This window comes from Equus asinus, chromosome 5 (assembly GCF_041296235.1).
Source record: "Equus asinus isolate D_3611 breed Donkey chromosome 5, EquAss-T2T_v2, whole genome shotgun sequence".
NCBI lineage: Eukaryota > Metazoa > Chordata > Mammalia > Perissodactyla > Equidae > Equus > Equus asinus.
In genome coordinates, this window is record NC_091794.1 from 103,327,153 (window position 1) to 103,355,086 (window position 27,934).

At 46.6% G+C, this 27,934-nt stretch overlaps 1 protein-coding gene and 1 long non-coding RNA gene across 3 annotated transcripts in view; one reads left to right on the top strand and one right to left on the bottom strand.

Annotated features, from left to right (window-relative positions):
- The window catches only part of KAZN (kazrin, periplakin interacting protein), a 1,021,370-nt gene that overhangs the window by 439,780 nt on the left and 553,656 nt on the right, over positions 1-27,934 (bottom strand). The gene's annotated exons all lie outside the window — the stretch shown is intronic.
- On the top strand, positions 123-18,047 carry LOC123285678 (uncharacterized). The gene is made up of 3 exons (XR_011503614.1): positions 123-1,004; positions 16,364-16,503; positions 17,881-18,047. It is a non-coding gene; the product is annotated as an uncharacterized lncRNA (long non-coding RNA).

The following is a 27,934-nucleotide window of genomic DNA, read 5'->3' on the forward strand; positions in this document are numbered from 1 at the left end:
CCCCCGCCCTGGCGAACTAGCGCCCCGCGGCGGGCTGGGGCTGAGGGGGGGAGGTGGGTGCTTGGGAGAGAGGGGTGCTCGGAAAAGGGGCCCCGGAGGGGAGCGGGGATGGAGCTCCGGGGGAGGGGACAGCTTGTGTGAGCTTGGGAGTGGAGTTCTTGCTTTGCCGTTTCCTTAAAACGCGGGTGGGAAACGTGCAACGGGGAGCTGGGCTGGTGCCCCGCGGGCCTCTCTCTCTCCACCCCCACCCCACCCCTCTCCACCCCCACATCTCCACCTCCACCGTCCCAACCTGCGCCATCCCCTTTGCCCCAAGGAGCGCTCTGTTCTTCGCCAGGTTGGGCCGCTCTCCCTCTGGCCTCCCCACAGCCGGAACCCCTGGGGGGGCAGGGTGTGCACCGGAGGTGGAGGGGTGGCCTTAGCCAGGTCCTAAGTTTCTCAGCGGGGCTAAATATTGTTGGGGGCGAGAGGGATGAGGCCAGGAGAGCGGACTGGAAGGCTACAGTGGGGCTTCCTCCGTTCTCCTCCTACTGGGAGTAGGAGTGTTGAGGCCCTGCTGCCTCAGTTTACCGATCCCCTCTTCACAGGAGAGCGGAGGTAACCATGAAGTTGAACCCCATCTAGCTCCTCTTTCTCCCAGAGAACAGGCTTGGCATTTTTCACTGGGGCCCTCTGGATTCCAGCCGCCAGACCTTGTTACCATGGCAAGCTTCATTCCATGCAAAGAGGACAATTTAAAACAGCCAATATAACCCTGGGGACAGCCAATGCAACCCTGAGGACAGCTGTGCAAGGCGCACCTCCATCACAGCCTGGTCAACACCGCCACCACAGCTGGTCAGCCTGGGGAGAGCTTCCTGCAGAAGCACAAGGTATGCTCTGGCGTGGACTGAGGTCGCCCACCCTTCAGATGGAACAGCATTTCCCGGAAGCCCACTGTGTGCAAAGTGCCTCCGATGCATGATCATCTCTTTGGAGTAAGGATTATTATTCCTACTTGAGAGGTGAGGAAACTGAGGCTCTGGGTGGGGGTTAAGCAATTTACCCAAGGGGCCCACAGAAATCAGGGGAAACCAGGACTGGAACTAAGCAGTCATCTGATTCCAAGTTAGTCCCACTATGCCTTGAGTGCTAGATTTTTTCCTTTTATGTGGAACTGTAAAAACACACTCTTGCTCCCTCCCCCTGTGACCACTAACAAGCTGTTGTAAGAGGGCAGGACAGTATTAGATGGTGGGACATGTGGCAGCAGACATAATTTTTCACTCTGTCCACTCTGCTCAGCTAACTGGACAGCTGGGGACTGAACCCCTGACCTTCGTCTCATTAGCACAAGTTCTGATCCACTGACCAACCAAGGCACTTAGACTGCTTGGTGTATTTCTGAACTGCCGTTCAGTGCTTTGAAGTCCTGCAGTTGAGTCACGGAGGAGCCTCAAAACCACAGAGCTTTGTGGGTCTTCAAAAGGGGGATGTCATGGTTCAGCCACTATGGAAAACAGTTTAGTGGTTCCTCAAAAACTTAAACATAGAATTATCATATGACCCAGCAATTCCACTCCTAGGGCTACAGCCCAAAGAGTTGAAAACATACATTCAAACAAAAACTGTACACGAATGTTCACAGAACCGCTCTTCACAATAGCCAGAAGGTGGAAACAACCCAAATGTCCAGCTGAGGAATGGATAAACCAATTGTGGTATATCCATACAATGGAATGTTATTCAGCCTTGAAAAGGAATGAAGTACAGATGCATGCTAAAACCTGGAGAAACCTGGAAAGCATTACGCTAAGTGAAATGAGCCAGACACTGAAGGTCACATATTGTATGACTGCATTTGTATGAAATATACGGAATAGGCAAATGCATGGAGACGAACAGCAGCTTCGTGTTTTCGGGGCCTGGGGGAAGGGGAGAATAGGGAGTACCTGCTTTATGGGTACTGGGTTTATTTTGGTTTTATTTTGAAATGTTTGGGAACTAGATAAAGGTGGTGGGTGCGCAACATTGTGAATGTACAAAATGCCATTGAATTGTTCACTTTAAAATGGTTATTTTTATGTTATGTAAATTTCACCTCCATCAAAAAAAGTCAGCATATGTGCAAATACCAGAAAAAGGGGGAGAAGGGGTGTCCTGGGAACAAACCTTCTGAAAGACAATTAAGAGCAGCTCTATTTGGAGATGTGTGTGTGGGCACCTGTGCGTGTGTGCGTGTATGCTCACCCTCCGTCACAGCAGTCATCAGAAGGCACAGTAATTCATCTGTTGACGTGTCTCTCCCACTTCCCTGAGAGCTTCTGCGTGGGAGGAGGAGGGTCCGTTTTATGTATTATTCATCTTTGCATCCTCGCCACCTAACCTGTAGTAAGCACTCTGCAAATGAATGTGTGTGAGCGTGTTTGTACGGTAAACAAACTGACCAAGTGTTACTCATTTTCCTCTCCAGTGAGATTATTCCCACACACCAGAATCCTAAAATCAGGTCAAAACAAAACAGAAAAATCTAACAAGGAGAAAAGAAAGCAAACACCCATTCTTTGGGTCTCTGCTCATCTCTCTCTGCCTCTTCTTCCCCAGTGTAGTACAGCCATTGAGATTTCAAGACATGCACTCCAGAAACTCCTGGGTTCGTCTCCTAGGGTTGTAAAGAAGTTTATTTTTTGAGATGTTTTTCTCTTAACATGAAAAAAGGGGCTTTTCCCAGCTGTGTCTCCTTATGTTCACCCATATACAAAAGGACCAGATCTCAAACAGAAAGTCTGAAATCAGTTACCCTCTAGATTCTACTTGATTTAAACCAAAATGGTTACTAGTCTATCTTTCTTCCTCCAAACGTCCACCTCTGCTCCTCCTTAGGTGATCTCAGGTAACAAAATAGTCATAGAATCCATGTCCTTTTCCGCTTGCCTGATGCCCTATTGCAAGCTCACTTGCCTATCTCAGGGCTGAGATGCATTTATAACTCGTTTCTCTGGAGACACATGTAAACCGTGGGGGGAAGGGCTCCAGAGCTGTCTGTCATCCATAGCTCGCTTTCTCTGGGGTCCACAACTAGGAGAATTTAACAGCACTGTGCGTTCTGGTTCAGTATCCTCTCTTCTGCATGTTTCTGAAGGAGCCCCCGCCTCAGACCCAAGGAAGCTGATGTTAAGAACCAAGTCAGAAAAGGGCTTCCCTTCATAGGGATCTGCTGCCATTTTCCCAGTGTCACCGATTGCTATCTTTCCCCATCAGGCAAAGCCCATCCAAGGCTCTAGCAGTGCACTGGCCCTTACGCAGTTTCGCCGGCCTCCACCAGTATTTGCCGAGTGTCTGATCTTTCTGAGCACAATGAGCAAACTGTGCCATGTGCATTTGGTGCCCATCAAAGTTTGCCTAGGCATTCTGGAAAGTCTGCAAAACCATTGTTGCTCAGAAAAAGAAAATTCCTAAGAAGAACCAAGGCAAAAGCCTAACCCACTGCTGACAGCGGTGTCATATGCATCTCCCTTCTCCCAAAAATAGAGTGACCTTATAGTTTAACGTCCAAACTGGGACAATTCTGAGAGAAAAAGAGGGTGCTGTGAATAATGAAGCTGGGACAAGCAACATAAACTGGAACTGTCCCAGGAAACCCAATATATGTGGTTCCCCCACCCGACCGCCAAATGATGCTGTTCAGTCCTAGAAGGCAACTTTGGGATCATTTACTCCAGCACCCTTGTTGTATACTGATGGAGAAACGGGGACCCAGAGACAGCAAGGGCCCCTGCAGCCATGTTGGTCAAGGAGTTGGTAGAGATTAAAACCAGAGTCTTTAGAAAATGGTCCATCATGCTACTGACGTGTATCCAGCACCATGCACTGTCAGGCTTGCGCCAGCTCACTGGTGCACATGGCACCTCCTGAGTTCTGGAAGTAGAAGAGCGAGCCCACAGTCTTGCACAATCGGACTTCTGACTTCATCTTGTACTCCACTCCCCTTGCTCACTACACTCGTGCCACTTAATTCTTTCCGACCTCCCAGCCTTTGCCTTTTCTCTTGCCTCTGCCTTGAATAGTCTCCTTGGCTCTCTGCATCCGATTCCCTTTCGTCTCTTAGGTGTAACATTCAACATTTGCTTCTTTCATAGCACGTTATCACCATTGATCACTGATTTGTGTATTTGCTAACTTGAAGGATTTGAGAGCTAAGTCACCATCAGTTTGGCTCACTGGGTTTAACGCCTGAGACTACGGTCCCCAAGGGAGTCTTGCTTATTCTGCTTTGTCTTGGATTCCATGGAATTTGGAAGAAATAAATGCCCTTTTCTTGAGCTAGCTTGATGATTTCTCTTGCAGGCAGTACAAGGCCCTGGCTAAGACTGCACCTTCCTCCCACCACATGCACCTGCCCAGCTGGTCTTTGAGCCTCAGGAAACAGGGTTTGTGCTCAGTTCTTCTTTGTGCTTCCACTGCCTGGTGCTCAATAGATGCTTCTCCAAAGAGTTTGTGGTTGACTGAGCAAATTCATCTCCCCCATACCCCAGAACTCCACATCCACGAAAATACTTGCTTCTCTCGTTAAAACCCTTCTCGTCTTTGGTCACCTCTTACTTTTCAAAGTACTTGCAAATCTCTCTTCTTATTTTATCCTTTATTGGGTGGAAGGGTACCTGGGAATCTGCATTTGGCATGTTAAGACGCTGAGGTTAAAGGGGTTGTCCTAAGATCACAGAACTGGACAAAAAGGTTCATGAGGGGAAGTGCATGCATAGTCCCTCCTGCTCTTATTCCCCAGGGCTCAATAATTGTTTGTCAAGTGGAGGAGCTGGGGCCAGCACTCAGCAATCCCCACACGCGGCCCAGTTTTCTCTCTGACTCAATCAAGGACCTGGTTTCTGTCTGGCTCAGGAACTGGAGGTGGCATTCACGGGCTCCTCCCTGCAAGGTGAAGTTCATACACAGCCTGGGTGGTGAAGGGGAGGTCTGAAAGAGAAGCCAGCATGTCATGGACTTCTTAGTCCAGGAGGCAGCGCTCTGAGAAACCCCGATTCTTCTTTGGGTCTGCGTGTGTCTGCCCACAGGAGCCAGGGAGAAATGTGGTCCTGCCTCCTGCACTTCAACTTCAAATTATGAAGTTTCTGCAAACAATATCCCTTATCCCTTGCCAGGCTCTGCGAGGCACATCTCTGGACTTCAGGCTGGTTCCAGTGTTTCTCAAAGTGAGGATAAAGACCCCTCAATATGGATCCCCAGAAAATGCTTGTTAAAATGTAGATCCCAGGCTCCACTCCTGACCAACTGGAAGCTCTGGGGGGTGTTGAGTATCTGCAGTCGCAATAGGCTGCCCAGGAGGGTCTGGTGCTCCGTGAGGTTTGACACTCACTGTTCTAGGCACCCAGGACAGATGCTCATAAAGCACCATGCACGTGTGTGAAATACACAAATGCCAGGAACCTTTCAAGCCTCAGGAATGGCTTCGGGGCTCTCTGCTCTTCCTCTTCTACAGGGTGTCTGTCCGTGTCTTCCCCACCCCCCTCCACTGGAGAGTCCCTGGGGAATCATCCTCTCTCTCTGCAGATGGATGCTCTGTTTATTCAAATTGTCACATGCGAATCCCGGCCAATCTAGGAGATGTATCTTTTGTACATTTACACGGTTTACTTTGGCTGAGTGGGTTTTAACATGTGCTCTTGGGAAAAGGGCAAAGCATCTCTCAGAGAGAGGCAGCCAGGTCTCGGGGTCTCTGGCCCCCTCCAGGAGCGGGATGAAGTCGAAGACACAGAGAAGAGTGCACAGGCAGGAAACCCCAAAAGCCAAGCTATATTCCCTTCCCAGCAGTGCCCCCGCCGCCACTGCCGTTAGTCACCCTCCTCGCCACAGTTACGAAATGAAGCGATGGAGGAAAAGAGAAACCAGGAGGGAAAAATAGGAGAGGATTGTGGGCTTAGGGGAACCGCGAACAGCTCTGAGACGGGAATGTGTATGTATAGCTGTTGACTATGTGTGTGTGTGTGTGTAGATATGGTATACACACGCATATTTCCGTGTGGACACAGAGCACAGTTATTAGTGGATAGAGTGACATTCTCCTCTTGGCTTCCCAAGCAATTTCTCATGTACAGGTCAGGAACTTGGTCAGGCGCATCTGCTCTGTGTATGTATTTAACAAACCCAGGCCCTTCTGCATATTCTTCGTTTGCAAATAGTCCTTTAATAATCACTTATAATTCAGAAGCTTCTATGTATGAAATAGATAAATATTAAATATACACACTGACCATAGACTTAACCTCATAAGCATATATACTTAAAGCATCTATTTCTTGATAGAAGTGCAGTATTTTTCACTCTTTGAATGTTCCTTGGTTTTTTGATGTGTTTCTTATTTGGTGTGGTGTGGAGTTTACAAAGAATGTGTGTGATGGCCTGGTCTCTTGGCTCTTGGCTCTGTCACAGCCTCCATGAGTGATGGTGGACAAATAGCAAGAGACAAGCAAAATACAAAACACTGAGACAAATATGTCCGCCTCTAGAGAACCGTCACTATGCCCCAAAGAACTGTTCCAACCCCCGGGGGTCTTGTAGGACCTCCTGCCCTCTCATGTTTTGGCTGTCTCCATGGGTTGGGCGCCATTTTATTTTCCATCCCCAGAGCAGTCTTACTGAGGTCCCCTCAACAAGGCTAAAGAGAATAGGGTCCAGTCTTCAGCTCTAATTCCTCATCTTGCCGAAGCCCCCTCTCTGTAGCCATAATCTATGGCCAGTCTGTGCTAACTGACATCATCAATCTCACCCTTCCCTGAGGGCCAGGGTAGCTTCAGTTCTGTCGGCTCTAGAGTTAGTCAGATAACGGTTCGACCCCCAGCCCTGCTACTTACGAGCTCTGTAACACTGGATGAGTTACTTAACTTCCTCATTAGTAGAATAAGATAATATTACTCCCTACTTCATAGACGTGTTGAGGAATTCAGTGAGACTATGCATGAGAAGCATTTGGCAGAGTCCCTGGTGTCTGGAAAGAACTGCATAGATGTTATCAATGATGAGGACACAGATGATGATGATGATGATGGTGATGCTGACAGAGGTAGTTGTAAGTGCAGCTCCTGTTCTTTGCACACCCACTATGGCCCACCACTGTACTAGTCCATTTATCTCCACTAACTCAGGCTGAATCCTCCCAACCCTGAAGATAGGTGTTACCAGATCCGGAAAAAGCTCAGGCTTTTAGCAGATCAGGAAAAACCTCAGGCTCGGAAGGTTTGCTCACACTTACCCAGCTAAAAGGTAGCAGAACCAGATTCAAGCCCAGGTGTGTCTGATTCTAAGGTCTCATCTTTTCTTTCCTTCCGTTTTCCTCTCTGACCCATGAACGCAGTCTCGTCCCTGTGCGGGTTGATGCACCAAGGGACCTCCGTGTCCCTTCCAGCCCCACATCCTTCATTCTGTGCGAAAGGCACTGATCTGATGAAGAAGCAGGCGAGGGAGCCGCTCCTTGGTGGCTGGTGCGTTAGTTCTTCTGGGCCCTGGGGACCCATTTGGTAAATTAGTTCTTTTGGCTCATGAAATGGTACCCCAGTGGCTTGAAATACTTTACAGACCTACCGTAAATGGGTAATTTATTCTTTTCTCACTGGTAGTATTATTATTATGATCTCCATCCTATATAATTTGTTTTCTATACTTTTTAGGGGTACCGCGTGGGGGATGGGGATTTTTTTTTTTAATAGACATGCATTAGATTTGGCAAGGAGCAGCGTGGGATTTTCCAAGAATGTGATTTTCAGGACCCCATTCTCCCCCTATTTTGCTCTCTCTCTCATTTATTTCACTCTCATTTATCATAATTACTACATATTATGATGTCGTCAGCAGGAGAGTTTTTTCACTCATTTCTTCTCCCACCCCCAGAGTCCCACCTTGCTCAGACTCTTGTGAGCTTCTGTTTCCCTCTTAGATCATTTCTTTCTACTCCGAGGATGCTTATGCGCTAAGTGTGACCCTCATTCAGGGCCACAGAGGAGACAGTATAGTAAGCGCCGACCAGAGGAATCAAGACCCTAGCGCCCCTCAGCGACTCACTACGAAGGCGTCTCGGATACAGTGATGCGTACGATCCTTTTTCGGGAATTGGAAGCAGCGGTACAGGAAGAGCCTTGGATCTTGCCCCTTGAGTCAATGCTCAACCTTTCCAGTACTAAAGTGCCCTGGGAAAAATATTTATCAGCCCAACAGTATAGGCTGTTCAACCCAGTGTGCCACGAAGGACCATACCTGCGACCATCTGCCCTGATATTTGGGATCAGCTGTCCACCTGTACACGTAATTAGAAGAGAGCTGTTTTCCCCAATGTTTGGCTCATTGGGATAATGTGTCTCTAGCCAGTAAATTGTGAAGTACCATATTTATCTGAATCGGCTGCACCTTTATTGGTTTACCTGCCTTATTTTATGCTGGGGAGATGTAAAACAGTTTATAATCCAGTATTTGGAACCACCAGGCCACGTTATTAGGTGTGCGTGTCGTTCAAGAGGGAACCATAGTTGCTCAGAACAATGTCAGTTACATGCTTTTGGTCAGCATCCTCGCCATGTTGGTGGTAAAATGGTACTGTGACACCTCTGCCCAGGAACAACTAGCTACTGATATTTGTTCCTTTTGAAAAACAAAGAAATGGGAGGTTGGTTTTAAAAGGGTCGGGCAGAGATGTAAAAACAAGCACGGAGAGGAGGGGCTCAGCTCACTGTCTCTTCACCGAGCGTTCTCTGGCATCCTGCACCTGCGTCCACACCCTGGACCCTCCGCCCAGCACGGCGGTTCCCTGCCTCGCCCCTCAGACCACTGGGACCATCAGCAGAGGAACACATCTGTCTAGGCTCTGAAACAGCTGCCTGTATCAAAAAGATGAGACTGTCTGGAAAAAAGAGACAGAGCTGCGTTCTTCCCCCGTCATGAGGAGCCCCGAGGGAGTCCTGCAGAAAGTCACTTAGCACTGGAGCCTAACAGCTTTGGGAAGAGTGCTGAGCTGGAGTCCTCTAGGCAGCTTTTGGGAAGAAAAGAAAGACAGATCTAGGTTCTCGTCCTGTCATTCAATAGGAGGCATCAAACCAAAGCATGAACTTCAATGTCTCCTAAAAGACGGACCAGTCCAGCGCCCTGGCCAGCCCACAGAGGACCTTTGAGCAAATTAGAAAGGATGCGAACATAGCCCTGCTGGAGGGTGCAGACTCAGAGAGTGAGCCCCAGCCCTCTTGTGTGTCAGCTCCCTCTGGAAACAAAGCGGGAAATAATCACACATATCGCTCAGCGGCTGGATCTCACCTTAACTCTGAGGGTTTCATGGTGGAACTAGGTTCTATTGTTTGTTTTTTGTTTTGTTTTGTTTTGAGAAAGATTAGCCATGAGCTAACATCTGCTGCCAATGCTCCTCTTTTTGCTGAGGAAGACTGGCCCTGAGCTAACATCCGTGCCCATCTTCCTCTACTTTATACGTGGGATGCTTACCACAGCATGGCTTACCAAGCGATGCCATGTCCACACCCGGGATCCGAACCGGCGAACCCTGGGCCGCCGAAGCAGAACGTGCGCACTTAACCGCTGCGCCACCTGGCAGGCCCCTGGGTTCTATTGTTTTTAAGATCTTTTTATCGTTATTGTTTTAGTTCAAAGTAACACATACTTTTACAAATCTGTGTACACTTTTATATGAAGAACACTGAAAGAAGTTATTTTACATTTTTCATGAAATTTCAGTGGCGGTATAAACTTCTTTTTTGAAGTTTCCTAGACTTTCTAGGAGTCTAAATGAGCTGACAGACTGAGAATCCAGTTTTTCCTGAAAATGTGCATGGAAGCGATGCTCTGATAATTATAATAATGATTTTAGTGGGTTCTTAGATCAAACACGGTGCTAAGTAGTTAACTCACATCACTTACAACAGCCCCATGAGGGAGAAGCTACTATTACCCCCATTTTACAGATAAGAAAACTGAGGCTCAGAAAGGTTAAGTTACTCACCCGGGGTCCCACAGCTAACAAGTGGGAGGGCTGGGACTCGGGTCAATGGGATGCCAGTAGATTCCACTTTACTACTATTTTATGTTACCTCCTTCCACCCAAACTCGCCCTTTGTACTGTTGAAGGAAAAGCGTAGTGAAGACCAAATTTAGATACACACCTGAACTGAGGATGGCAATGGAACAATAAGCCTTTTTCTGGGGAGGTGGGTGGAAGGGGAGCAAGCAACATGAATCCAGTCATCAGTCATCTGCTCCTGGAATTCTGGGCTTTACCGCTGGGAAGAAACTTGAACATCTTTGTTCAGCCCTATCATGCTCCTTGCTTCAGCAGGGGGTGACCTCGGAGTTCACAGGTCAAACGTGCTTTCTTTACAGAGGAAGAAACTGAGACTCTGGGAGAAAACTTGACTTGCCCAGATGATGCAGGCCTGCAGTGGCAACACTATTATTATTCGTTTATGTTTTTGAACGTGAGCACACGGCCACGGGAGGTGTTCCATAAACATCTGTGGAACTGAATTAAATGGTGGCCTTTGATTAATCCATGTGAGGGGCACATCAAAAAAACAAACCAGCTCTACTTCTGATCGTTGGGTTGTGAGACGCTTCCAACTCAATATGAGGTGAACACCTCTGCTATGAAACATCCTTTGATCTCACACTTCTTTCTCTCGAAAATGATAGCAAACTTGTCAACGGATTCTTCTCGAAATTAATAATCAAACCTTAAAAATTCTTCTTTGGTTATTCCAACAACTTAAAACAAAAAGAAACTAAACATTTCCTGTAGTGTCTGCCCCTCTCCCTTCCAATGCCCCTGCTAGGGAACAGCTGTGTCTATTTAAAATCGATTTTGATCTCTTGGAAAGGATCTGGTTTCTGTGAACACAGAGCTGCTGCCTGGAGAAGGCGTGCGCTGTTCTGGTAAGTGTTGGGGCTCAGCTGACTCTGCTGTAATTCTAACAGACCGCCAGCAGAAGCTGGTCTTCCCTTTTGCCCGTGAGGGACACGACACCTTAGCTGACATTGGTGTGGTGGGCTGGAATGTTCTGCCGCCTTAGGAATCATTTAGCACCCTCTCCTCATTCTCCTTGCCGATCTGTGGTAGATTGGACTATTGTTCCTAATTCCTCAGCCCCTTCTGATACTAGCATTACCTGTCCCACCCTTTGCCTTGTGACTTTTTAGTCCCTCTCACTAGTGTAAGCAGAGTACCGTGCCCTGTCCCATTGATATTAGGCTTGGCCATGTGACTTGCTTTGGCCACTGGAATGTTAGCGGACTTGCAGCCAGCAGAGGCCTTAAATGTGATCATACAGTTTGGCTTGGCCGCTTGTGCTCTTGTGATCCTCCATGAGAAGAGCATGCCGCAGGCAACTGATCATTGGTCTCAGCCACAGAAGGAAGCCACACAGAGCAGACCTGAACCAGACCTACAGCCTGGAGTCAAACCCAGCCAAACCCGAGCCACACCCTCACCAACAGACCCTTAAATGAGAAACGTGAATATTGTTGTAAGCCCCTGAGACTCTGAGGCTGTTTGTTCTACAGCAAAACCTGACTAATACATTCTTGAAACTAGCACCTTGACCTGAGGGTGTCATCCATCTGCAAGTGAAAGAAAATCAATGCGTGCTAGCTTAGAGACCCAGGAGAATTTATCGGCTCACGAAACCGGGACATCTAGAGCTAGGCCTCACCTCAGGAATTCCGGGAGCTCAAGCAATGCCATCAGATCTCTCTCCTTCTCGTTCTCTGTGTACTTGCCTCATTTCTCATTCTCTCCTATGCGGTTGGCCGTCTCCATGCAGAGGATGCTCGGGGAGCATGGCTGTGGCCTTCTTTCTCCAGGCTTACATCATTCTGCTTTAGCCATCTTAGAGGGAGACGCTTCTCTGTCCCGTGGCTCCCAGGGACGAATTGGCCTATCCCGGGGTCGGGGCATGGTGCTGCTTTGATTGACCAGGCCCGGGGGGTGTGCCCATCCCAGAGGCCACCGGGAATCGGGCTGGCAGCCCCACCAGGGGTGCAGGGAGGGGAAAGGAGCAAAGCCCACAGCGGGGGGAATGATTTAGCAGAAGGAGATGGGACACTGGACAGACTCAGGCAACAGACGTCCACGGCCACCACACCACTGCCCCAACGATGAGGTGATGAGCACAGGCCTGGGCAGCAGCTGAGGGATGATGACCTGGGCCGCTCATTCAGTCCTTTAGTCAGACACACCAGGCTTGAATCCCAGCCTTGCCTTCTTAGGTGATCAGCTTTAGGCACGTTGCTTAATATCTCCAAGCTCCCATTTGTTCTATTATAAAGTGGGGATAACAAATGCCTAACTCATTACAGGACAGTGATAAGGATTAAATGAGATATTGTGCAAACTCCTTAGTCTGTCTGGGGGATACTGAAGTGTTGCCCTTAGCTCTCCTCATCAAGGCCCATGCACCCTCCTGCCAAGGGCTGGGAGTATCAGCTACCAAAGACTCCCAGCTGGACCGCTCCCTAGCAATTGCCCTCTACTGCAGGGGCCTGCCTCGCCCAAGTTATGCCCCCACCCGGGGACCAGCCCTTGGCCAGTGGCTTGGATACAAAAGCCAGCCACTCTGCCTCCATTTAGGACCACTCTGAAGGGTCACCCCAGCTCCAGAGCTCCCTCTAGGCATCAGGGGCAAACCATATTGCCTGCCAGCTTTTCCCTCTGCCCAATCCTGGCTTCCTCACTCCTTGACATGAGTGTCGCCCGAGAGCATTCTGCAGAAAACTGTCTGTGTGCAGAGAAGCTAATCTAGGGCATCCTGGTAGCTAGCACACCTGGGGAGTGCTCATATGTGCACATTATAATCATTGTTATCACTCATTTATTCATTCACTCGTCCACCATCCATCTGCCAAGAGCATCTTTCCAAGAGGCAGGATAATGTACCATCTAAGAGCACAGAGCTGCCTCTGGAACCAAATTGTCTGGGGTCAAATCCCTGGTCTGCCTCCACCAGGTCTGTGACCTTGGGAAAGGCACTTGGCTTCTCTGTGCCTCAGTTTTCGCTTCTGTAAAATGGTCATATTAAGAGTTTCTATCTCATAGGATTGTTGTGAAGATTAAATAAGTTGATGAGCATAAAGGGCACAGAGCGAGTACTTCTCAATGTTTGCTCCTCTGTTTACACTGGGTGGTGGATTAGGTGCTGGAGGTCCAGGGATGGAGGAGACCCAGTCCCTGCCCTTACAGTGTCCTCAGTCAAGTGGCTGAGACAGAGATACAGACAGTGCAATGGCCCAGAGGTACAAGAGTCCTTGGCTTGTGTGAGAAACAGCCAAGGACTTGTAAGGCCTTTGGCTCTTATTCTGAGTGAGATGGGAGTCACTGAATAGTTTTGAGCAGAGGAGTGACAAGAGATGATTTGTGCTTTAAAATATTCCCCCGGCTGCTGTGTGGGAGAAACTCTAGGGGTAGGAAGCCATTTAGGCAGCTATTGCTGTCTAGTGAGTTATAATTGTAGCTTGAAAGATGGTAGTGGGGTAGAGGGAAGGTGAGTAGAGCATAGAGAGAGAGAACAGAGTTCTAGAGAGATGCTGAAGACAGAGCTGCAGGATTTGCTGGCAGCTGGATGTAATGTGTGAGAGAAAGAGAAGGCAAGGATGACTTGAATTCTCTGTGTTTAAGCAACTGGAAATATGAAAAGTTCATTTACCGACTGGGAAGGCTATGGGAGGAGCAGGTTTGGGGGTAGGTGTGTGCTAATTTTGAGATGCATATTTGACATCCAAATGGAGATAGCAAGTGGGTAGTGAGCTCCATGAGTTTGGAGTTCAGGCGATGGATTTGAGCTGGAAATATGAATTTGGAAGTTGTCAGCATCTAGGTGTTTCAGAGACATCAGACTGCATGAAACCTCCTGAGAAATGCAGGTCCATGGAGAAAGGAAAGGTCCAAGGGCTGAACCCTGGGGGCCTCCCACATTTAGAGGTCAGGGGCATATGGAGAAACAAGTAAAAGAGACTGTGATGGAACAGGAAGAGAAGTGGGAGGGAAAAAGTAGGTGTGATATCCTGAAAGGCAGGTAGAGAAAGTGTTTAAAGGAAGGCTTGTTAAAACCTTCTGATGGGCCAAGTAATGATGAGAGGTGAAGGCGGACCGAGATCTGGCAACGAGGATCACTGTGGCCCTGATGAGGGGTTTCGTAGGGAGGTTGGGAGGATAAGGTGGACTGGCACATGAAAGCTCCTACTTTAAAACCTGGAGCATAGTAGATGCTCATTAAATGTTTGACCCTTTTCTCCTAATCCTTGACCTACCGCATAACTTGTCCAACTCACAGCTGCCAATCACTTATCGTTAACCTCCAACATCTATTAATATCAGTCACACAATTCTTCATCTTATATGGCTACCCTATTAATATATTGTAAAGATACATTCACCAGCCATGGTGAAAACTGAGCTGATTGAAACACAATTTAATTACCCTGGATGTCCCAGAGACGACCAGTGAGTTTGCAAATATCCTAACAGTATGCCCTGAAAAAAAAGTTGGATTCCTGTAGCTATGAATCACACTCGGTACTAATTATCCCTTATTATTAGATGAACATATTTTTCCCCCCACGTGGCCAAAGGTCTGTATGATGTCCTAGAAAATAATAAAGTGAATGGGCCCAGTGCAAACGGCCGCAGGAAGCCTCACGCTGGAGTCAGTCCCTGCCATCTCTTAATGCCGGCTCATTGCATGAAATTAAAGGGAAGCTTTTCACAGGAGCTCTAAGAATTCCTGCCTGGCTGCCACGCCAGACCCCTGGTCCTGCTCCTCATCCAGCCATACACCAGCTGCTAGGTTTGTTCCTGTTCATTTCGAATCCAGTGATGAAGGCAGGCTTTCAAAAAAAAAGAAATTTCAGTAGTGGTCAAATAGTATGCTTATCCTAGCATTTCTAAGTATACTCATGAGAGAGTGAAAACTACAATTTTAGAGCATGAATATGTGTCAGATATTGTACTAAGTACTTTACATTTCTCCCCTCATTTTATCATCTTGAAATTTAATTATTATAATAACTCCTCAAGGTAGGTATTATTAACACTGTTATGAGCTGAGGTTCCAAGAAATAAATTCCGAAGGTCACATTGTCAGTTAAGTGGCAGAGCTGAGGTTTGAACTTAAGGACTACTGATGGTAAGGCCAGAGCTCTTAAAGGTGCTGCCTTCTAAGAAGAGATTAATGTAATAAGCAGAACATTCAGGAGGTTCCGCTATAACATTTGACTTACATTTTTATTAGTCAGGCACTGGGGATAAAAAAAAAAGACAAAAATGCCCTCCATAAGTATATATTACACTCTCCCATAAAGTAAGAATGATAGTGCTTATTTCCAGAGGTCATTGTAAAGTTCAAGTAAATTAATGGATATGAAACATCCTATTTCCTAAATAGAATAAGAGTGTAATAGGAAGCTGATTTTTAAAAATAAATTCATAATGTACATTAATACCAACATATTTTAAGGTGCTGAACCAAATTCTAACAAATGGCCAAATTTACTACTCTATCCTAAATTTTAACTTGTATATGAATGGACCAATTTTCCCCAAAGAGACATACATTTTTTGTTGCAGTCGACATAAATCTTCTCTGCTCCTACGACTTGATTCATTTAAATTCTTTCCTTTTCAATTAAATAATCACCCAGAATTTAAAAAGACGTATTTCCATTAGTAGACTCTCGAATCGATGACCTTTGAGATCACAAGCGTTTATGCAAATTTTTTTCTGATTGCTTTTTATCTTCTTGTGTTTCACTTTCCCTAAAAATTCTGTCAGTCAGTGTATTTAAATTCTTTTCTCATCGCCTCATGGCACCGCTATTTACAATAATGAGCCACAGCTGAAAGGGACTGAAATATCACGAGCTTCTTTTAACGTCCGCCAACAAGAAGGATGCTTCACAGTCGGAAAAGGCTAATGCATGACAAGGGCGAGTGTTCCTCCCCCGGTGTGAAACGGAACTTGAAATTTCCATTAGTTACTTTCCAGGCCTTGTCCCATTTGTTTTTCTTTTTGATACAACCTGATATTCTCTATGAATAATAGCAAACGTGTATTAAGTGCTCGTTATGCATCTGATCCATAGGAGCTCATTAAATCTCCATTTTACAGTTGAAAAAACTGAGGTCTTGAAAGATTAAAGAACCCGTCCAACGACATGGAGCTGGTACGTCATGGAGGTGGGGTTTGAACTCAGAACTTGAGCTTTTGACACTGAGGTTATTAGCCCTGGCTCTGCCAGTGTGGGACCTTGGGCAGATTACTTTGCTTTCTAAACTTTAGTTTTCTCTTCTGTAAAATGGGGATAATAATAATCTCAGCCTTGTCCTTCCCAGGATTGCTATGAGATTAAGGAAGTCGCTCAGTGTGAAAATGCTTTGTAAATTGTTAAGAACCCAGTGATCAGCATCATCATTGGGAAGTGAACACAACGGGGGAAATCAAGACATCAATGGAACCGAAGACCCCTCAATAGGTGGGTTCACAGTTAAGACTAAAACCAGCTGTGTTCAAAGAACCAACTGCCGGCACTGCCCATTTGCTGACCACTAGCTGCGGAGGGGTGGGACACAGGGTCCTCAGCTCCCCAGGGGTTTGCTCTCACTGCTGAATACACTGCTCCTCTTGGAAACCAGCCTTTAGCAACCCCCCAAAGCTACTTCTCACCTCCCCCGTGTGCCAACAAGATGAGTTTTCCCACCCTCTTTGATTAGTGGCACATTTCCAAGCTGAGGGTGTCTGTGGAAGCAATCTTTATGCTCAGATTTATTAAAGCCACCGTTGGTTTAATGAATTACCGCAATCCAATGAGCCCATAGATAGCTTGTATTTAACTTTTATGTGGCTGCCCTAGAAACCAGCTTGAAAAGCAGAAATCAATGATTGTGACAAAATCTCGATACAATTTATTTTGAATGTTCAGTTTGGGATTTGATGTATGCCATTGTCGGATATATTTTATGCTCTCAGATGAATTTTATACTTACTGATTAAAGGGGGTTAGCAATATCAGTAGGATACAATTTGACAAACCTTAAAAGAAATGTTGCGAAAGTGCTCCCATTCATTACATGCTAGTTTCCAGCCAGATTCGCTTCACATTTTAATCAGCAGCACCAGTAGCAGCATCTTCAAACTACCAAAGGGAGGCCCTATTTACCAGTTCTTAAGTTAATTAGTAAAAATGCATTTAATTAATTATACCCACTGTGAATCTTTGATCTGCCAGTAATTGGGTAGGGTCTAGGCAGGGACCAGGTGGTATGGGAGGAGTGGACAAATTGACTAGGACTCCTCCCATTGGAGACCTTAGTCTTAAATAAGTATTATTTGTGCTTGGATTTTTTTTGGTTTTGGTAATGCACCAGCTACTATTTAGAAATAACCTGTTCATAAGCAACACCTGCAGATTAGCATAAAGTTCCTATTTAGAGAGGTGTCTAGACAGAACCTAAAATAAGAAGTTTAAATCTTCAGCATTCAATGGCAGCAGGCCATAGGACTTTCACAAAAACCAAGACCAGGCAGCTTTTTAAGTTTTCAGACTAACCAATTTATTGCACAGATGGCCACAAAATGGGATTGAGGCTGATCTGAAAAGGAGCATGACCTGATAGGTATATCCTACTCAGAATGTTCCTCTCACTTGTTCATTCATCCATCATTAATACATCTATACACCAATTGTCATATCCATCCATCCATTCATCTATACTTCCATTCTAATCTAAGTAGAATGTACTAAATGTTTACTTTATGTCAGACACTCCACTAAACTTTTGTCATGGATAACCTCTTTTAGTCCTCACCACAGTCTATAAAGACCAATACTAATGTCACCTTCATTTTACAGATGAGGAAGCTAAGGCTCAGAGAGGTTAACTGACTATTCAAGTCACACAGCTCATTTGAGAAGGGTGGGGACTCACGGTCATCTCCTAACTCCACGTCAAGGGCTCTTTTTCCTACCACAACTAACCTGGCTGCCTCAGGTAAGAATTCTGAACTGTCAAAGTTAATATCGGAAAAGAGAAATGACCACCCACCCACGACATGTTCATCTAATGGGATGAGTTTTTATCCATTTTTGTGCCAGGCTTTACACTAAGTCCTAGGGGTATAATATGGACAAGAAAGGCACAGACATTGTCCCCTCCTCACCTCGCAAGCTTGCAGGCTGGCAGAGAAACATGTAATGGGCCCTCATTTAGTAGCATTCTTCAGTGGCTTGAAAGAAGTTGCCCATAGCACAGAAGAGCAATCAGAACTCTCAAGGATGTATTACTACTAGCTCTTTAACATTGTAGCTCCGGAGTATCTTTCAGCTCTGCCTCCTCCTCTATTTGACCACTGCCATTGACCGAGTTCAGGTTCCCTTACTTGTCGCTTGTCACCTAGATTATGGCAACAGCCTCCTCATTGGTTCCCTGACCACCTCCTCTCATTGCACCCCTCCCCCGCCAACAATTGACATTCCACGGGCTGCCAGGGTGGCCTTCAGGTGCTGTTGTTTCAATCAGCTCTTTCTTTTGCTTAACCTCTTCGGTGGATCCTCACTATCTTTAAGAATAAACCCAGAATCTTCAGTGTGGCATGAAGGGCACATCTGGTCCTGGTGCCTGCTTCCCAGAACTCTCAGATGGTCCACACGCTCACACGCCCGCATCTTTCCACCTGCTGTTGCTGTTTGCTCTGCTTGAGCCCCTCTGCTGGATGCCTCCTCCTCCTCTCTCGCCTTCCCCTCCCCCTCTTCATCCTTCACGTCCTCCTCCTTTTCTTCCATGTGGGCGCAGAGCCAACTCCTTTCTGAAGTCTTGGTTGAACAGAGAAAGCCCCTGCCCTGTTCTCTCGGAGCATTCCAGAAGCCCTTCCATTGCAGCACTTCCTCCGTTACCCTGTAACTGTCGGTTTTCTCTACTAGGCTGAAAGCTCACGAAGGTGGGGATGAGTCTTCCCTCACCTTGGCACCCTCAGTGCCTAAGCATCCAGCCTGGCCCACAGTAGCTGCTCAGTGAACGATGGTTGGATGAATGAAGGCAGAGCTCCGTGTGGGCGGAGATAACTTGTCTGGATTTTTAAGAAAGAGAACTCTCTCTATTTCATGCCTGTTGATGAAGTTCTGGCAGACGTGAAATGCGGCTTCCTTGTGCTATAAATGAGGAAACCAAGGCCAGAGCAGGCAATGGACTTGCCTAAAGTCACCCAGCTAGTTGGTGACTTGCTCCCATCTTGTTCCGCTGTCATGTTATTTTTCCCAAATAGGAAACTTTTCGGAGTCTCTTTAGAGTTTTTGAGATGCACACTTTAAATTATTCATTGGAAACTTTAGGACATGAAGGCACTGCTGCTTGGAATAATAACATACATTTTTAGAGGACCATCAGCTAGACCAATAGGAATAGTTGGACTGAGATAAATAGGATCAGAGTTCTGAATCACTTCTGGCATCAGTAATATATTTATCTTAAGATATTTTCTCTTGATTAAGATGTTTCAAATAATAGTTGCAGGTGGGCCTGGATTTTTGCTTTCCCTAACCCCAAAAGTGGCAATCTTAGGAGTAAGATACATGGGCCAACTCAAGTGAAAGAAATGTTTATATACAGAAAGTGAGAAGGCTATTGGCCAGGTTTATAATATACTTGAACTTGGCTTGCTTTGCTTTCTGACCTGTACTCATTTAGTTTGGGTTTAAGTATATTTCTGATACTTCCATTTTGCAGAAAACAGGTTGATGGGAAAACCTCAAGTAGCTTCCCGAAAATGTACTTGGCTTTTTACAAAGCTACTTAATTTCTTTTTGATGAGCACGGTATGCATTATATGGAATTGTTCAGCTAAATTTCCCTAAATACACATGGGGGCTTAAAGCAAGAGTGTGGGAGGCTCTATGCTGTTTAGGAGAAGTGGGTTTCTTGACCCGGAGGAGAGAGGAGCTGAATGAATCAGAAGCGTATTGCTTCTCATGCATGAAATAGGACTTCCACCCTCTCCCCATCCATCAGAGCTGCCGAGCACCAGAGTGGTCTGTTACATTTTCTGGTCTGTTACATCATTGCTTCTGAAGGGTTTCCACAGGTAGAATGTTAGCTTTCTGCATGGCAGGGAACGCTCTCTCTATTTCTTCCCTGTCTTGACTCAACCATGCCCAGAAGAGCGCTAGATATACAGCAAGCACTTAATTCTTACAGAAATGCTTAGTCTAATAAGTGTATACGCTCGCATAAATAAATCATGAGTCCAAGCATGGATTCTTGAGTCTCGCCACCCTGTGTCTCCAGTTCTTCCCATTTCTCTTCCCAGAGCAGGAGCACTCAGTTGGACCCATGGAGTCAGAAATAAAGTTCACGCATGTATTTCTTTTCTTTTCCTTTTTGAGGAAGATTAGCCCTGAGCTAACATCTGCTGCCAATCCTCCTCTTTTTGCTGAGGAAGACTGGCCCTGAGCTGACATCCGTGCCCATCTTCCTCTACTTTATATGTGGGACGCCTGCTACAGCATGGCTTGCCAAGCAGTGCAATGTCCACACCCAGGATCCGAACTGGCGAACTCCGGGCCTTGGAAGTGGAATATGTGTACTTAACTGCTGCGCCACTGGGCCAGCCCCCACGAGTGTATGTCTTAAAGGCCCCTACATGCTCCGCCAGGTCTTCAGTGGGGGCTTTGTTACTGTACCTACAGAAAGCCCCGGAAGAGCCTCACTGTGACAGAGCTGCTGGCCCAGGACACGGGAGGCCAGAAGGCGAACTGCATAAAGGCGAAAGCTTTACGTTCCCGCTTCCCAGGTCTGAGCGCAGAGTGTGGAGTCATACAGCCCAGAGGTCTGGGGACAGGGAGGCATTATAGAGGGTCTCCTCCTGGGAGACTGGATGAAAAGGAAGCCTTTTAAAACCTGGGACCATTTTCACCCAGGAGGGCTCCAGGGGCGGGGCACTGTGCGACCCTTTCTCCTGTCCCCCTGGGTTCTGAACTGGTGCCAGTACCTCCTGAAGCCCCTTCGTCTGATGGCTGGCCACGTGAATGCACAGCCTTTGTACGATGCATCAGTAATCTGCATCAGGAAGTACGAGGCCCCGAATGTTCCAGTGCCCGTCATTGAAATAACCTGTAATGCCACGTTTGAATGTAAAGTGTTACCTACTGAGTCATTCAGAAGTTTCCCACCCACCCATTAAATGATGAAAATGACTTGGCCTGCCTCATGAGGACTGGTCACAGAGAGGCAGCGGGGATGATGAAAGCGGTGCCTTCCCTGAAGCTGCAGGGGGCGGCCTTCCCAAAGCACTGGCTGGGTCCTGTTACCCCACAGGACTTCCCCAGAGGTCACGGGAAATCAGAGTCACGCCCCCGTGGGCCTTGGCGCTGGAGCAGGGGGAGGCTCTTGGTACGGTTCCAGATGAAGTGGTCACATTGAATTTACCGTCAGTGTGTGCCCTGGTGCCAAGCGAATGCTAGATCCACCTATCCTCTGCTCTCCTCTCTGCTCAGCCAGCCTAGTTAGAGGGACAGCTCATTTGATTAAGGGTAAATCTCCGTGGGATCGGTTGGAGGGGAGGCACTGCTGTTCTCCCTGGCCTGGATTCTCACAGCCGATGGTGTTCCCAATTCAGGCAGCACAAATGAATGCAGAGGGATGGCTGGCTTGACTGGGGCTGGGGGCCCTGCTCTCATGCTGGTTTCCTTAGTCTTGGACCAATTTGCCACAAAACTCGCAAAATTCACATAGCATGGGTGCATGCAGCCATTGATCTCACAGGGGGCGTTCAAACCAGCTTTGCCAACAGAGATTAACCCCCCAAAGAGCCTGTTTTATGGAATTAGGCCAAAGCTAAAACAGAAGTCTAAGAGTACTTGGTAATTTTTGCAGAGTGGATTTGTTGAGCAGGGGTTCAGTACACAGAGAAGTTGAACAACTCTGGACGGTAATAACGCGTCTTTTTCTCTTTGGTGTAATTATTGCGCGAAGGCAGCATTACACTGAGACTTTAACCCTAGATCTGATGTCATTCCTCAATAGTTCAAAAAGAAAGCATTCTGAAAAACGGATTCTGCTCACGGTTCTTAGTTTTGAATTCTTTGTACGTTTTTGCAAGGTTATATTTGGTCTTCGTTTTTAAAAAAAATCCAAGGTAAAAAAAAATCCAAGTCGAGTGAAGTTTTCCCTCATGCACAGCCCACGGGCACGGCAGAGCTGAGGCCTGGGGAGCGGGCTGGTGAGCTCGGGGCGGAGAGGACTAGTTCGTACATCAGAAGGTGGCGGGAAGCTGGGTTGCTAACGTTGAGAGAGGACGGGGAGAAGCGGGGCTGAGGAGCCCAGGGTAGTGGGCAAGGGTTCAGAGGTCACGAGTAGAGTAAGAAGGTGGGAAAGCCAGGAGGCTGGTCATTCAAAACAGAGGTATCGTGGAGAAACTGGAACCTTCATCCGTTACTGCTGGAAACGTAAGATGCCACAGCCCCCCTGGAAGCCAGTTTGGCAATTTCTCAAGATGTTAAATACACAATTGCCACATGACCCAGCAATTCCACTCCTGGCTATCAACCCAGGAGAAATGAAAACATCCGTCCACACAAAAACTTATATGTGAGTGTTCATAACAGCATCCTTCATAATAGCCAGGAGGTGGAAAAAACCCACATGTCCATCAACGGATGAATGGATGAATAAAACGTGGGATGTCCACATAATGGACTGTTATTTGGCAATAAAAAGAAATAGTACCGATATGAGCTGCAACATGAATGACCTCAAAAACGTTACGCTCAGTGAAAGAAGCCACACAGAAGGACGCCGATAGTACTGTTCTGCTTCTGTGAAATGTTCCGAACAGGCAAAACCATAGGGACAGAAAGTAGATCAGCAGTTGCCTGGGGCTGGGGCTGGGAATGGAGAGTTCGTGGGCATGAGGTTTCTTTTCGGGGTGATGACAATGTTCTTGAATCAGTGATGATTACACAATTCTGTAAATATACTAAACATAATTGAATTGTACACTTAAATGAGTGACTTTATATAAATATATGTTATACCCCAATAAAGCTGTTAATAAACAAGACAAAAGCAAAGGAATGAATCTCAATTAAAAAGCGAATAAACAGGGGCTGGCCCGGTGGTGCAGCAGTTAAGTTCCCACATTCCACTTCGGCGGCCTGGGGTTCGCTGGTTCAGATCCTGGGTGCAGACCTACACACTGCTTGTCAGGCCATGCTGTGGCAGGCGTTGCACATATAAAAAAAGAGGAAGATGGCATGGATGTTAGCTCAGGGCCCGTCTTCCTCAGCAAAAGGAGGAGGATTGGTGGCAGATGTTAGCTCAGGGCTAATCTTCCTCAAAAAATAAATAAATAGATAAGTAAATAAAAGCAGAGGAATGAAGGAACTCAGTTAACAAAACCTGGGGACGTGAGCCTGACTCTGAGGACAGGGGAACCGGAGACAGCATCCGGAATTTAATCAGAAAACGGATCTGAGGATTCAGGTCCAAATTGGTCCCAACCCTCTGGCTGCAGTTACCAGGCCTGAGGGTACCCTCCTAACGGATGGGACGTCTCCGGGTGTCACTGACTTGTGATTTCAGACAGAAAATTTCCCAAATTGGGTATTGATGGGCACGATTGAGTACAGCAGTAAAAAAGAGGGAGGGAGGGTTGTGGTTAAGTTTGGAAACTTGTATTAGGTAAGTTTTTGTAGTGCAGGACTTCCGAATCTATTGTATAGTATGCGACACATTTTCTAAATACTTATTTCCCATAGGGAACAACTATTGCTGTTACACAGGCTAGTGCGTTAGATGTGAATGTAGTCAGAGGAATTAAAGAAATACACAACCCTGAACGGGATACTTCAGAAAAAAAATTGGGCAGCATCGGAAGTTTATTTGGGATGCAAGCAAATTCCTGGGGACGTTCTGTGGCATGTTTTGCCCCTTCTTCATCCAGAGAACATTCATTGAGTGACATCTGTGTGCCAGCCAAACATGCAGCACTTGGATACCATGTCCTGTAACTGCCTCAGTTTCCCCAGGGGGAATAGCAATGCAGACACATAGTAGGTCCACAACAAAAGTTTGTAGCTGAACTGATCAGAGTCTAGTTGGGGAGACACAGAGTCTAGTAGGGTCTGTCTTAGTTTTCTATCGCGAGAAACGAGCTCCACCAGCTTAGCAGCTTAAACTGACATGTGCTTATTATCCCACAGTTTCTATAGGTTCAAGTCTGGGTACAGCTCAGCTGAGTCCTCTGCTCAGGGAATCACAAGGCTGAGATACAAATGCCCATGGTTCTCACTTTGGATCCTGTCCCAAGCTCATGTGGTAGTTGGCAGAATTCAGCTCCTTATGGTTGTAGGATGGAAGCCCTCAGGCCCTAGGGGCCACCTACAGACCCCTGTCATGTGACCCTCTCCAAAGGCGGTTCATGTCCTAGCTGTCTGCTTCTTCAAAGCCAGCAGGAGAGTCTCTCTTGCTTGAATCTCTATCTTCAGGTGAGGGCTGGACCCCCTTTTAAATGGCTTACCTGATTAGGTCGGGCCCACCCACAATAATCTCCTTTTTAATGAACTCAAACTCAACAGATTTAGGGGACCCTAATTATATCTGAAAAATCAATTTACCTTTGATATATAATGTAACCTATTCACATGACTGAGATCCCATCGTATTCATAAGTCCCAGCCACACTCAAGGGAAGGGAATTATACAGAGTATTTACCCCAGGGGTGGGAATCTTGGGGGCCATCTTAGGAGTTCTGCCTACCACAGGATCTTAAGCATAATGGTGGAGTGAAGGCACCGTGAGGGGTCAGAGGAGAGGGCTTTTATCTGCTGAATGGGATGAGGGGACAGCTGGGAAGGCTCCCCAGAGGAGGTGATTTTTAACATTGAGAAAGACAGTTGACTCAAAACAAAAACAAAAAAATCATTTTTCTAAGTTATGTAGCTTTTTTAATGTGAGCATTGATGCTTGTATTACTAAACACCATTTTTAGATTTTAAAAGAGAGACTTGTACACATTAAAAATATTTCAGTGCTTAAAAGGTCAATGCTTGAAAAGTAAGCACGCCTGGTTCCTGGGGAGAGGCAGGGAGGGGACTGGAAGGGTGATGGAGCGAGGGAGGTACCCAGAGGGCTCGCCTGTATGGGTGATGCTCCGTGTATTAGCTGGGAGCTGGCTAGACCAGTGTTCTTTATTTTTTTTTAACCTTTTTAATGTATGCAAAGCTTTGTAATAATTTTTTACGCCTCCTTCAAACCCTGGATTCCCAATATCCAAATTCTTTTCCTGTAGGAAATGTTGTTGACAGCATCATGGTTGTGCTTCCATGGATATTGTATTAATATAACAACAATGAAAATAGTAATCACTTACAGCACTTAGACTGTGCCAGGCACTGTTCTAGCACTTCACGTACATTAACTCACTTAATTCAGACAACAATCCCATGACGTCACCTCTATTATCGTCCCATATCAGAGGTGAGGACACTGAGGCACAGGGAGGTTAATCAACTAACTTGGCGCCACCCACTTACTAAGTGGTGGGGCTGAGATTTGAGCCTAGACAATCTGGCCTGAGCCCTACACCAGGCTGTGTTCTATACGGATCCACAATCACAGGTAGAAAGTCTCTATTTCTCATTCTGAAAAGGAAATAAATAGGAACTTACCAGGTGGACAGAGTAGGGAAGGGCCTTCTACGCTTGGGGAATGTTGTAGAATGAAATGATTTCAGGACATCACAATCAGGAGGTGGGGGCGTCAGAGATGAGAGTAGACAGGATGGTGGGAAGTAGGTACTAAGGCCCTCAGAGGTGGTGTGTCTTAGTCCCTTCGGGCTGCTCTAACAAAATACCATAGACTGGCTAGCTTCTAAACAATGGAAATTTCTCTCTTGGTTCTGGAGGCTGGGAAGGCCAAGATCAAGGCTCCAACATGATCAAGTCCTGGCGAGGGCCCTCTTCTTGGTTCATAGCCGGTGACTTCTTGCTACGTCGTTGCTTGGTGGAAAGCGCAAGGGATCACTCCAGGGTCTCTTTTACAAGAACACTAATCCCATGCATGAGGGTTCCACCCTCATGACCTAAGCACCTCCCAAAGGACTTCCTCACACCATCACATCAGGCGTTAGGATTTCAATATAGGAATTTCAAAGGGATACAAACATTCAGACCATAGCACCATGTTAAGGAATTTGAACCACATTCTGAGAGCACCACTGAGAGCATTGGGCACCACTAAGGGATTCTGAGCAAAAGTGACAATCAAATTTGCACTTCAAAGCATAATGTTAGTAATTATATGGAAATATGCAAACTAAACCCGAGATCGGGAGACCAGTTGGAAAGCCCTTGTAATCATCAGAGGGAGAAGCAGATGGAGTTGAACTATGGCAAGGTCAAGAAGATGAAGAGGAACAAACAGATCTGATTACTCTTCAGCGAGTGGAGCTGATGAGAGTTGAGAATGAGACAGAATGAGGCGTTGAGGATGACGAGTAACTGAGGGTGACTGTCAAGCTTCTGGCTTAGGCGTGGGGGTAGGGGTGATACCGTCCAATGAGATAAACCAAGAAAGAAGATGAGTTCACCATTGATAGGTTTGGGACAGCTTGGTACAAATGTTCAGTATTCAAGCCAGGTGTTTAGAAGACAGGTTATAACAGGAGCAGCTTATGAACTGTTACTCTCAAAGTGTGGTCTGTTTGAACACGTGACTGCAATCCCTTGGGGTATGGGTAATACACCTTACTAGGCCCCACTAAGGAGCTAGGGTTTCCAGGAGAGGAGCCCAGGAATCTCCATTTTTAACAAGCTCCCAGATGACTCTTGTGGGTGCCAAAGGAGGCTCCCATGGGGTATAACATGGCCCCACAAGTCACCTGTGATCGGCTGCACTCAGCAAAAGGGCTGACCAAAGTCTAACTGTAGGTAAATTCTCACTAGACTGGGAGAACCCAATGGCTAGAGGCCCTGGAGCTGGGAGCAGGAGACCCCCACTTCGTCAGGCTTCACATTTACACAGGGAGCTGCCATCATCTGATTCTTTTGGCAACTGTGGGTATGCTCTGTCCTTCTGATTTGACACCTCCTCCTGGCCCTCCTGTGCCTGCCACTTAACAAACACGTTGGAGCGCCACTTGTAAGGCCTCAATGATCCATGACACTGTCTTCCACAGATCCCCTCAGAGACGAGTTGTCTTGGCTAAACACATGGCAGAGTGCTATGTGGCCGAGCGTTTGGCTTGCCTGATCATTCAAACAGCCGTCTCCTGCTTTCAACAGGAATCTCTGGAAGGCGCTGCCATATGGCTGTGTGGGAAAGATGAAAGCTCTTTCATTAATAAACATTTACTGCAAGGGATCAGAAAATAAACGCAGGATATTCCCTGCACTTAGTAGGTGCTTGATAAACATCAGCAGAAATAGGTTGAAATGCCCACGTGTCGTCCCAGCACTCATGAGACCGGGGAGAAACACATTTCACTGAACATCTGCAGCTATTTCAGAGCCTGAAAACCTGATGGAAGAAAAATCCTCTAGGAAAATCAGAGGATTTCAGGATCGGCTTAGGACATCAATGAGAATCCGCTTGGATAGGTCTCAGGAGGCGTGCCACCTCTGAGAGACAATAGGTCTTTTCAGAGCCAATCTTGTAGTTTGCTGAGGTCTGTAGAGTTAAATTTATCCAGGTGAGTCAAGCTACAAAATGTCTCCGACTTTAGAACTAGTATCAATTACCCAGAAAATCAAAGTCAACGTTCTTTGTTCCCCACTCCAAATATTTTAGATGGGTTTCCCTCCACTTCCCTTATTGTTGTCATTTGGTCTCAGATGCTTTGACTCCCAGGCAATTGCTCACAACTAATTCACTCTTTTCCAAATTAGAAGTTAGTAGCATGGGTAGCTCCAAAT